General features: G+C 49.5%; 1 pseudogene; it reads right to left on the reverse strand.

The window, feature by feature from the left end:
• Positions 1-263: 263 nt before the first annotated feature.
• LOC143956880 (proteinase-activated receptor 1 pseudogene) lies at positions 264-4679 on the reverse strand (annotated as a pseudogene).
• Positions 4680-13464: the final 8785 nt, after the last annotated feature.

A 13464-nucleotide genomic window follows, 5' to 3' on the forward strand; every position in this document is an offset into this window, starting at 1 on the left:
ATGGTCCGATTGGACTTTGTCCCATCGTTTGTAGAGAATTCCGATCGGACAGAGTGCCACGCATGCTCAGATCAAATTCCTAGACCAAAGCTGTTGGGTACTAGCCTGAACGTAGTCCCGTCGTAACGAAATAACGTCATCACATTCTGAACGATCGGATTTTCCGTCAACTTTGTCCGACCGTGTGTATGCAACACAAGTTTCGGACAAAATCCGTCGGACAAAATCCGACGGATTTTGTTGTCGGAATGTCCGACCGTGTGTACATGGGCTAACAGCTGAAGTATAAACTCTTTGAATTTATTTAAAAAATAATAAGATTGTTATGACATACTACAGGTACTTGTTTGCCCCCCTTCTTGTCTCGTAGAGCACTGGAAGTGCTGGGGTTACTAGAAAGCTTCTCAGGAAGTCAGAGGCACAAGGAAACACTGGGGTTACACAAGGAATGTTATCAGAAAGCTGGGGGGATAAGGAAACACTGGGGTACACTAGGAATCTTCCCAGGAAGCCAAAGACATGAGAAAGCAATGGGGGTACACTACTTATCTTCTCAGGAAGCCAAGGGCACAAGGAAGCACTGGCGGTACATTAGTTATCTTCTCAGGAAGTCGGGGACATGGGAGAGCACTGGGGGTAAGCTAAGAATATTAGAAAGCCAAGGATACAAGGAAGCACTGGGGGTACACTAGGAATATTCTCCAGAAGCTAAGGATACAAGGAAACACTGAGGGTACACTAGGAATCTACTCAGAAAACCAGGGACACAGTCAAGCACTGGAGGTACACTAGGAATATTCTCAGGAAGCCAGGGGCTTGAGAAAGCACTGGGTGTACACTAGGAATCTTCTTAGGAACCTAGGGACACAAAGAACCACTGGGGGTACACTGGGATTATTCTTAGGAAGCCATGGACACAAGGAAGCGGAGGTGACACTAGGAATATTCTCTGAAAGCCATGGACATGAAAAAGCACTGGGGGTAAAACTGTTATCTTCTTAGGAAGCCAGGGACACAAGGGGGGAGCACTGGGGGTACACTAGGAACATTCTGAATATTCTGAGAAAGCCAGGCACACAGTGAAGCATTGGGGGTACACTAGGAATCTTCTCAGGTAACCAGGGACATAAGGAAGCACTGGGTGCACACTAGGAATCTTCTTAGGAAGCCAGAGACACGAGGAAGAACTGGGGGTAAACTAGGAATCTTCTGAGGAAGCCAGGGACATGAGAAAACACTGGGGGGACATCAGTTATCTTCTCAGGAAGCTAGGGGCATTAGAAAGTGCTGAGGGTACACCAGTTATTCTCTCAGGTAGCCAGGGACATGAGGAAGAACTGGGGGTAAACTAGGAATCTTCTGAGGAAGCCAGGGACATGAGAAAGCACTAGGGGTATACTATATATCTTCTCAGGAAGCCAGCAACACAAGGGAGCACTGGAGGTACATTAAGGTTCTTCTTTGGAAGCCAGGGACTCAAGGAAGTACATTAGGAGTCTTTGCCAGGACATGAGAAAGCACTGGGGCACACTAGGAATATTCTCATTAAGCCAAGGATACAAGGAAGCACTGGGAGTACACTAGGAATCTTCTTATATAGCCAAGAACACAAGGAAGCACTGGGGGTACACCGGTTATCTTTTTAGGAAGCACTGAGTGTACACTAGGAGTACTGAGGAAACCAGAGACACAATTAAGCACTGGGTATACACTAGAAATTTACTTAGGAAGTCAGGAACACAAGGAAGCACTGAGGGTACACGAGGAATATTCTCAGGAAGCCAGGGACACAAGGAAGCACTGGGGGTACCCTGGGATTATTCAGATGAAGCCAGGGACAGGGGAAAGGACTGGAGGTACACCAGTTATCTTTTCAGGATGCCTGGGACATGAGGATGCACTCAAGGAATACACAAGGAATATTCTCAGAAAGCCAAGGACACAAGGAAGCATTGGGGGTAAACTAGGAATCTTCTCAGGAAACCAGGGACACAAGGAAGCACTGGGGGTACAGTAGGATTCTTCTGAGGAAGCCAATGACACAAGGAAGCACTGGTGTACACTAGGAATCTTCTCAGGAAACCAAGGATACAAGGAAGGACTGGGGGTATATTAGGATTCTTCTGGGGAAGTCAGGGACAGAGGAAGCCAGGGAAAGCACTGGGGGTACACCAGTTAACCTCTCAGGAATCCATGGACATGATGAAGCACTGGGGGTACACTAGGAGGATTCACAGGAAGCCAAGGACACAAGGAAGCACTGGGGTACACTAGAGATCTTTTCAGAAAGCCAGGAACATGGGGTAGAACTGGGGGTAAACTAGGATTCTTCTGAGGAAGCCAGGGACATGAGAAAGCACTGGGGGTACGCTAGGAATATTTTCAGGTAACCAAGGACACAAGGAAGCACTGGGGGTACACTAGTTATTTTCTCAGGAAGCACTAGTATTAAGGAAACCAGGGACACAATTAAGCACTGGGTGTACACTATGAATCTTCTTAGGAAGCCAGGGACACAAGGAAGAACTGGGGGTAGGCTAGAAATATTCTCTGAAAGCCAGGGACATGAGAAAGCACTGAAGTCACACCGGTTATCTTCTCAGGACGCCAGGGACATGAGAAAGCACTGAGAGTACACTAGGAATACTCTTAGAAAGCCAAGGATAAAAGGAAGCACTGGGGGTAAACTAGGAATCTTCTCAGGAAACCAGGGATACAGTGAAGCAATAGGGGTACACTGGGATTCTTCTGAGAAAGCCAGGGAAAAAGAAAGCATTGGGGATACACTAGGAATCTTCTTAGGAAGCCAGGGACATGAGGAAGCACTGGGGGTACACTAGACATCTTTTCACGAAACCAAGGGCACGAGGAAACACTGGGGGTGACTAGACATCTTCTCAGGAAGCCAAGGGAACAAGGAAGCACTGGGGTTACACTAGGAATCTTCTCAGAAAGCCAGGGACACGAGTAAGTACTGGAGACATACTAGCAATCTTTTCAGGAAGCCCAACTTAAATAGAATGTGATGGCCTGGTTGCGTTGGGCACATCTGTAACAAGATCACTCTAATGCCGCGTACACACGACCGGTTTTCCCGTCGGAATACATTTTTCCGACGGAGTCCCGCTGAAACTGTCTTGCCTACACACGATCACACCAAAGTCCGACCGTCTAGAATGCGGTGACGTACAACGTGTACGATGGGACTAGAAAAAGGAAGTTCAATAGCCAGTAGCCAATAGCTGCCGTCTCGTACTTGCTTCAGAGCATGCGTCGTTTTTGGTCCATCGGAACAGCATACAGACGAGAGATTTTCCCGATAGGAAATGGTTCCATCAGAAATATTTAAAACATGTTCTATTTCTAGGTCCGTCAGAATTTTCGAAAAAAAAAAAAAGTCAGATGGGGCATACACACGAACGGAATATCCGATGAAAAAGCTTCCGTCTGACTTTTTCTGCCGGAAAGTCCGACCACGTGTACGCGGCATAACAACATCCTTCTGCCAAGTCATTTTCTTGCAAGCAAACCTGTTATAGTAAAGAACCCAACATCGGCATATACTATAAGCACCTAATACTTAAGTAAAGCATATATTAGTTATATTTCTTTATAAAGGGGATTACTTTCTGGAAATGTTCCTCATCAAGTTATATAAACCGGGAAGTTTCAGGAGGTTTGTTAGAACTTTTTCTCTTTTTGGATGAGAACTCGATGCTGTTTGATGAGTGCTTTATAATCTCTCCTACAACCCAGCAGGCTGTACACGTGTCTCTGCCATTGGGAAGATGCATAGTAATAGATAAGAGGGTCCAGACAACAACTGACACTGCTAATACTGACACAGGCAATGTAGAAGACATACAGGAAGAGACTGGCTTGTTTATAGACCTGCAGGTAATGCATGAACCAAATAACATTGGCTGGGCCAAAGCAGAGAACAAACATACACAGCACAACCACAGTCAGGAAGACGGCTCGGGATCTCTTCTGGGCACCCTTGATGCTCGGTGTGCTGAGGCTGCGGATGATTCCAATGTAACAGAAGGTTGTAATAATTAAAGGTAAGAAATATAAAAGAGCCATATAAATAGGGAAGTAGTAGTTAACATGAAACTTGTAAAAAAAATTGGCATCCTGAACATCAGAACAAGTTGTGATCTTTAGGAGGGGAAATTGTTGGGTTTGTTGCCTTATGAGAAGCGGCACGGTGCTGGCGATGGATATCGCCCAGATGCAGCAACACACCAGCCAAGCTCGTCTCATTGTGCGCCAGGGAAGGGACTGGACCGGGTAGACCAGAGCTAGGAACCGGTCCACACTGATACTCGTCATCAGCAGGATGGATCCACGCAGGTTACTGTAAAACGTGGCAGTGACAAATCGGCACATCCCTTCCCCCATCAGCCAGTTATTTCCTGAGAATCGGTACACAATGTGAAAAGGAAGAATACTAACAAAGAGAACATCAGCAGCGGCTAGGTTCAGCAGGTACACCACTCCTGGCTTCTTCACCTTCACCTTCACCAAGAACATGATAATCGCCATTATATTGAGAGGAAGAGCCACGAGGAGAACCACAGTATAGACGGAGGGCACAAACTTCGTCAGCCACCAGCTATTCAGATAGGTTTTCAATTGAACTTTGTAGATTCGTCGGGTTAAATTCCAAGTTTCTTTATCTGAAAACATCAAAATATCAGCTGAAGTCTTTGCCCAAGAAACATTTTGAAGTCATTTTCACATTACAACAAACAGGAGGACAGCTGGTCATCTCTCATGTGCCCCCTCAATGTTGAGTGCTCGTATCAATACAAGTGAAGATTAACACCCAAGTCTCTGCAAAATATATTCATGCTTCTGTGCTGATCCTTCACCAGGTAAAAGACCTGCTCATCGTAAGTAACAAGAAACATGCATATCAGTGGCGTAACTAGAACCTTCAGGGCCCCGATGCAAGAAACCATGAAGGGCCCCCCTGAACCCCAGCCAGGGCCTTCCCTCTGAGTCCGGCGGTGGAACTCCAAGGCGTGGTCACAGGTATGACCTTTGTGAGCCCTGGAGTTCCACCACTGGTATCAGTATTTTTTTTTATTTTTTTTTTTTTTTTTTTTTAGGTGCCCCATTGGGGGACTGTCCCTAGCAGGATGGGGTCCCCGTCCCCAGAAGAGATGAGGTCCTTTTCTCCAGGGCAGATGAAGTTACTGCCCCCAGGTGAGAAGGGGTCCTTGTCCCCAGGGGAGGTGGGGGTCCCTGTCCCCACGTGAGAAGGGGTCCCTGTCCCCAGGGGGAGATGTAGGGGGTATGTAATTTTGTGTGGGGGATGGGGTCCTCTCACTCACCATGACCAAGCTGTAGGCTGCGCACTCATCCATGTTGGCCTGGGCTCCATCCAGTGTGCTGGACGGGCGATCAGCATATCTCCCAGAAAGACCTTTCATCATCTGTGTATGACTGGGGAGGAGGGGGGCTGGCAAACAAGCCTGCAGTGTTCTTCCAGGGAGCCGGCTCTCATAGGGCTGCACTGCATCTGTGTGCTTGCATGGAGCAGGAGAGGGGTACTCTGAGGAGCCGGCTGAGGACACAGGTCATGCGGAGAATGCACAACTAAAGAGCAGCCAGTGCGATAGTCAAGCATGGAGCTCTGCTAATCACCCTCCACCTCCAGCCACCCGTGCCCATGGTGCACTGGTACCCCTAGCTGCCTATGCTGCTGCCGGCCATATGTAGAGGGGGCTGCGTGGGCCCCCTGCATCCCAGGGCCCGGTTGCGGTCGCGACTGCTGCACCCCCTATAGTTACGCCCCTGATGCATATAATGTGTATTGCTCAAAGCTTCAGTGTACAGAGCCCAGCATTTCAATCCTCTTAACCTTGCTCCAGATGGCTGCTCCCTCAAACTCCACCAAACAGCCCACACCTCTATAGCCAGGTTCTAAAAGATATAAGGCACAAACATAGTGTACCCTGCTAAAACAAGTTAATTATTCCCATACAAGACATACATAGCGCTGTAGAAATCTGATGTAGCAAAGTCCAGGACCTCCAGAGTTAGATACAGCTGACATCCTTCTGTATAGAGTGGGTTGCGAGGCATGGTGGGTGTAATACAAGATGAACAGGTGGGCGCCAGACACTTTTTTAATGCAAAGAGATTTATTGTCTCTTGAACAGAACTGTGGGAGAGAGGGTTAGGGCCAGGACACCCTTAGGTAGATGCAATAATAATTGTCAGACTCCAAGACTTCTATAGGTAGACAGCTATACAGGTGAAGACCTCCAGCCGGACACCACTTCTGTATAGGTAGGACCACTTTCTCTTACATAGTAGCTGAGGTTGAAAAAAGACACAATCCCTCAAGTCCAACCTGTGTGTGTGATTATATGTCAGTGTTACATTGTATATCCCTGTATGTTGCGGTCATTCAGGTGCTTATCTAATAGTTTCTTGAAACTATCAATGCCCCCCTACTGAGACCTCTGCCTGTGGAAGGGAATTCCACATCCTTGCCGCTCTCATAGTAAAGAATAGGGATGGCCGAACTGTTCGCCCGGCGGTCGGTTCGCGGCAAATTTTGCGTGTTCGCATTTTTCCCCTATCGGCGGACTATTGCCGCTGTTCGCCCAGCGGACATGTGTTTACAGTGTGAAAGAACTTTGACCCATGATGACACATCCATCATGGGGTACAGGATAGCCAATTGAGACATTTCAGCACATGGACAATTGGACATTCCCCCTACCTTATAAATAAACCTGATCTGGCGGCCATTTTACATTCTGTCTTTTGTCAGTTTAGGGACAGGACGCTGTGTGGAGCAGGGACAGACTGTAGTGACACAAATCGCTAGCTATTAGGTCCACAAAAGTCATTTCAAGGACTGGTATAAGTGTAGTACAGTATATAGGGTTCAGTGCACTGCTGTGCTGGTGATTGCAGCAGCCTGTCTTTTGTCAGTGTAGGGACAGGACGCTGTGTGCAGCAGGGACAGTCAGTTTAATCACTAGCTAGCTACTACTGTTAGGTCCACAAAGGTCCTTTTAAGGACTGATATAAGTGTACAATATATAGGGTTCTGGTGCACTGCTGTGCTGGTGATTGCTAAGTGCACTGCTGACTGATTCTGCAGCTGTCTTTTGTCAGTGTAGGGACAGGATGCTGTGTGGAGCAGGGGCAGTCATTTTAATCACTAGCTATTACTATTAGGTCCACTAAGGTCCTTTTAGGTCCACAAAGGTCCTTTTAGGTGTACAGTATATAGGGTTGTACACGTATAATATACTTTCTTCGAAATATAGAAAGAATATTATACTTGACTGCTGCCGATTCTGCAGCTGTCTTTTATCAGTGTAGGGACTGAGGGACAGTCTGCAAATCACTAGCTACTAGGTCCACAAAGGTCCTTTTAAGGACTGGTATAGGTGTACAATATATAGGGTGCTGGTGCAGGGCTGTGCTGCAGATTACTGCCCTATTCTGCAGAAGTCCTTTATCAATGTAGGGATTGAGGGACAGTCTGCAAATCACTAGCTACTAGGCCCACAAAGGTCCTTGTAAGGACTGGTATAGGTGTACAATATATAGGGTTGTGGTGCACTGCTGCTGACTGCTGCCCTATTCTGCAGCAGCCTTTTATCAGTGTAGGGACTGAGGGACAGTCTGCAAATCACTAGCTACTAGGTCCACAAAGGTCCTTTTAAGGACTGGTATAGGTGTACTATTTGGTGTGCAGTATATAGGTGTATAATACATGTATAAAATACTTGCACATATAGAAAGCATAGTATAGTGCATTTCCACCTTGCAGCATTGTGAATGCTGAGCGGTTCTGCAGCGATACTACAAAGAGTGACAAGCGCAATCAAAAACTGGTGTGATAGACCAGTGGCCCCCAAAAACAACAGATTGAAGCGGGGTGTTATATACCTTCTTCCACATACATAATGCACTTCTCTAGACACTTTTGTCACAGGGTCATTTAAAAAATGAAAGGCAGAGGAAGAGGCAGGCCGTTCTGCAGGAATGGTAGGGGTAGGGCAGGAGCAACAGGCTTGAGCCAAATTGGCAAATTGCAGAAGATGCGTGCGATTACGTCAAAGGACGCACCAGACTAGGATGAGTGTCTCACTCAGCCTTACTCTTCTGCACCCTCCTCATCCTCTCGATCTGCACCCTCTTCTTCACTCTCTGCTGTGTGCACCCCCAAAGACACTACCACCAACACCACCACCACCCTATACCTGAGTGCATAGAGGCGTGAGGGTGGCTGAGTGCGTAGAGATGTGAGGGGGGGCTGAGTGCATAGAGGTGTGAGGGGGGCTGAGTGCATAGAGGTGTGAGGGGGGGGGGGGCTGAGTGCATAGAGGTGTGAGGGGGACTGAGTGCGTAGAGTTGTGAGGGGGGCTGAGTGCGTAGAGTTGTGAGGGGGGCTGAGTGCCTAGAGTTGTGAGGGGGGCTGAGTGCGTAGAGTTTTGAGGGGGGCTGAGTGCGTAGAGTTGTGAGGGGGACTGAGTGTGTAGAGGTGTGAGGGGGGCTGAGTGCGTAGAGTTTTGAGGGGGACTGAGTGCGTAGACGTGTGTTGGGGACTAAGTGAATAGAATTGTGAGGGGGGCTGAGTGCGTAGAGGTGTGAGGGGGACTGAGTGCGTAGAGTTGTGAGGGGGGCTGAGTATCCGCCCTGGGTGCCAAATGCTCTAGGTATGCCCCTGCCGCTAGGTCCCTGGCTTGGCACTCACTGATGTTCTGCAAGCATCACTTCTGCTTTCCCGCTGGGTCCCTGAATTGGCATTTTACTGAAGTTTTCCCCCTTCTTCACCGCCCCCAGCTGGCGAGAAAACTGCTCCGGTACTTGCTTCAGCTACTCACAGTGGTCTCCGGTAACAAGTTGGATGGCCCCTTAGTGGCGACAGCTTTCCCTTCTACCTCCGACCACGGCTGGTTCCCTGGCCAGCGGAACCATTACTCTTGGTTGGACTGCAAGCCAGCAGTCCCAACCCTATGCTGCTCTCCTGCTTCTGGATAGGCCCTCGGACAAGGGACCCAAGAAAATCCCTGCCCATTGGCTGAGATATCCCATATACTCCTAATCTGTCCCTGCAATGCCGTTGTCTTATCTAATGCCACCAGATACCCGGCCATCTAGTGACAGTAGAGAGAAGTGCAACAATTCCAGAAGTAGGGTGAAATCAATTGACCTCCTAATGATTGACCAAGGCAACTATCACTTGGCACTTACCTGTCCAGGGAGCCCGCAATGTCGGTCCACCGAGGCCGATCGGCCTATCGGATCACGTGCCATTCCAGCTAATGGAAACCAGCAGTGGAGCCTTGAGGCTCCTACAGCACATGCTTGAGTTGCACGGCACTTTGTGAATGGCCAGCTTGTCTTCTGGGACACACAGAGGTCCCAGAATACAGGAGGGGGGGGGGCTCGCCGCACAAGAGGACATGACGCCCGGTTGGATCGGAAGTACACATAGTACTTAAAAAAAAAAGGTACCAAATAAAAAATCTTTTTTTTACATATCCAAAAACAAGGGGTGGTCTTTCGTTTAAGATCACTTCTCAAAAGTGGGTGGAACTCCTCTTTAATACAGCGATTTCCTATGATCTTCAGCTCCATCTAGTGGTATTTTTTTTAATTCAAATCCTCAATCAGAAAAAGAACTGCATTATAACCAATAGATGGAGTTGAGGATTAGGGATGGACTCAGGAGTGTTTGATCTCTCCTGAGCTCTTCAGCCAAGAAGTTGTCAAAGCCAGCAGCCAATCATAGGCAGTGAAGTCATTCCCTGGCCCACAGCCACAAGTAAGTAATAAGCGCCCGCTGGGGCAGGGAATGCCTCTGCTGCCTATGATTGGCTCCATCCAGCACCAGACCCATAATGTTTCTTTATTTATTTAGGAGTGCATGGTCCACATTGAAACTATTACTAACCATTTGAGTGACCTCTGATTGGCTGACAGCTTTGACAACTTCCCAGTAAGGAGAGCTCAGATGGGTTTGGATTTGTGTCCGATCACGCCTGAGCTTGTCACTTATGGTGACACCACATTAGCCAGAGTCTGATAGGGTGTCACAAGAACAGAAAGTAATAGGGAGACCACAGACCTTTCCACACTCCATCCAATAAACAAAAAACTGTTGGCTGGAGTTCCACTTTAAGTTACATTTTTGTTACAGAATGATGGAAACATAAAAAGACATTTGGTAATGAAGCTCCTTACCTGGATATTTAAAGGCCACTGAAAATAAGAGAAGAGAAGGCACAGAGTTAGGTTTGGTTTTTCATTGATATAAAAGTTATTTTATAAACAGTAACGAGGATGTACTATGTGCTCTAAGCCCCAGCAACCAATCAGATCTCAGGTTTCTGTGGTCACATGATAGAAGATATTTTCATTAAGCCCTTATGGCAGGCATGTCCAAAGTCCGGCCTGCGGGCCAATCGCGGCCCGCGTTCCGGTTTCGGAAGGCCCGTCTGGTCATGTTCACATATATATCTTTTGTGGCCCCCAACGAATCCCCGATCGCCACAAAAGATAGATATGCTGGCTGCCATGGAGGGGGCGGGACGAGTGCCGTGGATAAAGGACAGCGTCCTGTGTAAAAGGAAGTCCCGTCCTGCGCTGCCTTTGGACAACCGTTTTGTCCATCACAGGAGGCGGGATTCAATTAAAGAGGCTGTCGATAGAAACAGGAGTTTCTCCTGTATGTCTGTCGGCGCTCATCCTGCCCCCCTCCCTGTCTCCTCCAACGCTGCAGAGGGACATGAATCAGGCTGCACTGATGGCAATGGTGAGTCTGCATTCATGGAAATGTGTGGGCTGCATTCATGGCAATATGAGGGCTGCATTCATGGCAATATGGAGGCTGCATTCATGGCAATATGGAGGCTGCATTCATGGCAATGTGGGGGCTGCATTCATGGCAATACGGTGGGGGCTGCATTCATGGCAATGCGGTGGAGGCTGCATTCATGGCAATACGGTGGAGGCTGCATTCATGGCAATACGGTGGAGGCTGCATTCATGGCAATGCGGTGGAGGCTGCATTCATGGCAATGCGGTGGAGGCTGCATTCATGGCAATACGCTGGGGGCTGCATTCATGGCAATACGGTGGAGGCTGCATTCATGGCAATGCGGTGGAGGCTGCATTCATGGCAATACGGTGGAGGCTGCATTCATGGCAATACGGTGGAGGCTGCATTCATGGCAATACAGTGGAGGCTGCATTCATGGCAATACGCTGGGGGCTGCATTCATGGCAATACGGTGGAGGCTGCATTCATGGCAATACGCTGGAGGCTGTATTCATGGCAATACGCTGGGGGCTGTATTCATGGCAATACGCTGGGGGCTGCATTCATGGCAATACGCTGGGGGCTGCATTCATGGCAATACGCTGGGGGCTGCATTCATGGCAATACGCTGGGGGCTGCATTCATGGCAATACACTGGGGGCTGCATTCATGGCAATATGGTGGAGGCTGCATTCATGGCAATGCGGTGGAGGCTGCATTCATGGCAATACGGTGGAGGCTGCATTCATGGCAATGCGGTGGAGGCTGCATTCATGGCAATGCGGTGGAGGCTGCATTCATGGCAATACGCTGGGGGCTGCATTCATGGCAATACAGTGGAGGCTGCATTCATGGCAATGCAGTGGAGGCTGCATTCATGGCAATACGGTGGAGGCTGCATTCATGGCAATACGGTGGAGGCTGCATTCATGGCAATACGCTGGGGGCTGCATTCATGGCAATACGGTGGAGGCTGCATTCATGGCAATACGCTGGGGGCTGTATTCATGGCAATACGCTGGAGGCTGCATTCATGGCAATACGCTGGGGGCTGTATTCATGGCAATACGCTGGGGGCTGCATTCATGGCAATACGCTGGGGGCTGCATTCATGGCAATACGCTGGGGGCTGCATTCATGGCAATACGCTGGGGGCTGCATTCATGGCAATACGCTGGGGGCTGCATTAATGGCAATACACTGGGGGCTGCATTCATGGCAATACACTGGGGGCTGCATTCATGGCAATACGGTGGAGGCTGCATTCATGGCAATACGCTGGGGGCTGCATTCATGGCAATGCGGTGGAGGCTGCATTCATGGCAATGCGGTGGAGGCTGCATTCATGGCAATACGCTGGGGGCTGCATTAATGGCAATACACTGGGGGCTGCATTCATGGCAATACGGTGGAGGCTGCATTCATGGCAATACGCTGGGGGCTGCATTCATGGCAATGCGGTGGAGGCTGCATTCATGGCAATGCGGTGGAGGCTGCATTCATGGCAATACGCTGGGGGCTGCATTCATGGCAATACGCTGGGGGCTGCATTCATGGCAATATGCTGGGGGCTGCATTCATGGCAATACGCTGGGGGCTGCATTAATGGCAATACACTGGGGGCTGCATTCATGGCAATACGGTGGAGGCTGCATTCATAGCAATGCGCTGGGGGCTGCATTCATGGCAATGCGGTGGAGGCTGCATTCATGGCAATGCGGTGGAGGCTGCATTCATGGCAATGCGGTGGAGGCTGCATTCATGGCAATGCGGTGGAGGCTGCATTCATGGCAATGCGGTGGAGGCTGCATTCATGGCAATACGGTGGAGGCTGCATTCATGGCAATGCGGTGGAGGCTGCATTCATGGCAATGCAGTGGAGGCTGCATTCATGGCAATGCGGTGGAGGCTGCATTCATGGCAATATGCTGGGGGCTGCATTCATGGCAATACGCTGGGGGCTGCATTCATGGCAATACGCTGGGGGCTGCATTCATGGCAATACGCTGGGGGCTGCATTCATGGCAATACGCTGGGGGCTGCATTAATGGCAATACACTGGGGGCTGCATTCATGGCAATACACTGGGGGCTGCATTCATGGCAATACGGTGGAGGCTGCATTCATGGCAATACGCTGGGGGCTGCATTCATGGCAATGCGGTGGAGGCTGCATTCATGGCAATGCGGTGGAGGCTGCATTCATGGCAATACGCTGGGGGCTGCATTCATGGCAATGCGGTGGAGGCTGCATTCATGGCAATGCGGTGGAGGCTGCATTCATGGCAATACGCTGGGGGCTGCATTCATGGCAATACGCTGGGGGCTGCATTCATGGCAATATGCTGGGGGCTGCATTCATGGCAATACGCTGGGGGCTGCATTAATGGCAATACACTGGGGGCTGCATTCATGGCAATACGGTGGAGGCTGCATTCATAGCAATGCGCTGGGGGCTGCATTCATGGCAATGCGGTGGAGGCTGCATTCATGGCAATGCGGTGGAGGCTGCATTCATGGCAATGCGGTGGAGGCTGCATTCATGGCAATGCGGTGGAGGCTGCATTCATGGCAATGCGGTGGAGGCTGCATTCATGGCAATACGGTGGAGGCTGCATTCATGGCAATGCGGTGGAGGCTGCATTCATGGCAATGCAGTGG

Source organism: Lithobates pipiens, unplaced genomic scaffold, assembly GCF_037356315.1.
Source record: "Lithobates pipiens isolate NorthernLeopardFrog02 unplaced genomic scaffold, aLitPip1_a1.2 Scaffold_44, whole genome shotgun sequence".
NCBI lineage: Eukaryota > Metazoa > Chordata > Amphibia > Anura > Ranidae > Lithobates > Lithobates pipiens.